This window comes from Globicephala melas, chromosome 19 (genome assembly GCF_963455315.2).
Source record: "Globicephala melas chromosome 19, mGloMel1.2, whole genome shotgun sequence".
Lineage (NCBI taxonomy): Eukaryota > Metazoa > Chordata > Mammalia > Artiodactyla > Delphinidae > Globicephala > Globicephala melas.
Window position 1 is genome coordinate 12,901,483 of NC_083332.1, and position 1,702 is coordinate 12,903,184.

Sequence of the window (1,702 nt, forward strand, 5' to 3'; positions counted from 1 at the left end):
CTACCACTTGGCCCCGCCTAACGCGAGATTTCTGGGGCTCATCCCCGGTGACGCACTTCCAGGACGCCATCTTGAGAGTGGCAGAGATGTCTTAAAGTAGAGCGTGGAGCAGACATCTTGGGATGGTCAAATCGGAGTGTTATAACACCCTGGGATCGGCCTTTTCTAGCCAGAAATAAGTGCTTGCTTGAATTTAGTCCAGATCACTAACGTGGTGTGCCAAGCCGTGAGGAAGCATGAGATTAGCAAATAATAACAAATTTGCAAATAAATCAGACTTTATCTCACAGCCTCTGAAACATTCCTAGGAGGTAGATACCCCTAGTTTGTATACAAGGTAACCAAAGCTCAAAAATAAACTATGTAGGGACTTCCCTGGTGGCGCAGTGGTTGAGAATCCGCCTGCCGATGCAGGGGATACGGGTTCGTGACCCGGTCCGGGAAGATCCCACATGCCGCGGAGCGGCTGGGCCCGTGAGCCATGGTCGCTGAGCCTGTGCGTCCGGAGCCTGTGCTCCGCAACGGGAGAGGCCACAACAGTGAGAGGCCCGCGTACCGCAAAAAAAGAATCCACCTGCCGGGCTTCCCTGGTGCCACAGTGGTTGAGAGTCCGCCTGCCAATGCAGGGGACGCGGGTTCGTGCCCCGGTCCGGGCAGATCCCGCATGCTGTGGAGCGGCTAGGCCCATGAGCCATGGCCGCTGAGCCTGTGCATCTGGAGCCTACGCTCCGCAACGGGAGAGGCCACACCAGTGAGAGGCCCGAGTACCGCAAAAAAAAATAATAATAATAATAATCCACCTGCCAATGTAGGCGACACGGGTTTAAGCCCTGGTCCGGGAAGATTCCACATGCCGCAGAGCAACTAAGCCCATGCACCACAACCACTGAGCCTGCGCTCTAGAGCCCGCGAGCCACAACTACTGAGCCGGCGTGCCACAACTACCAAAGCCTGCATGCCTAGAGCCCATGCTTGGCAACAAGAGAAGCCACCGCAATGAGAAGCCCGCGCACCTCAATGAAGAGTAGCCCCCCGCTCACCGCAACTAGAGAAAGCCTGCGCGCAGCAACAAAGACCCAACGCAGCCAAAACTAAATAAATGAATAAATAAATTTATATTTTAAAAAATGTATGTAAATTATGTCTCAATAAAGTTGATTTTAAAAATATAGATGTTCAGCAAATATCGTATATTAACGCATATATGTGGAACCTAGAAAAATGGTACAGATGAACCGGTTTGCAGGGCAGAAATAGAGACACAGATGTAGAGAACAAACGTATGGACACCAAGGGGGGAAAGCGGCAGGGGGTGGGGGGGCGGTGGGATGAACTGGGATTGACATATATACACTAATATGTATAAAATAGATAACTAACAAGAACCTGCTGTATAAAAAAATAAATAAAATTCAAATATTCAAAAAATACATATATAGATGTTCAGGATTCACCAGAGACCAATTGTCAAATTCTCTGGGCTGGGACCTGGCCATCAGCATCACTTAAAAGTTTTCCAGGGCTTCCCTGGTGGCGCAGTGGCTGAGAGTCTGCCTGCCGATGCAGGGGACACGGGTTCGTGCCGCGGTCCGGGAAGATCCCACATGCCGCGGAGCGGCTGGGTCCGTGGGGCATGGCTGCTGAGTCTGCGCATCCGGAGCCTGTGCTCCGCAATGGGAGAGGCCACAACAGTGAGAGGCCC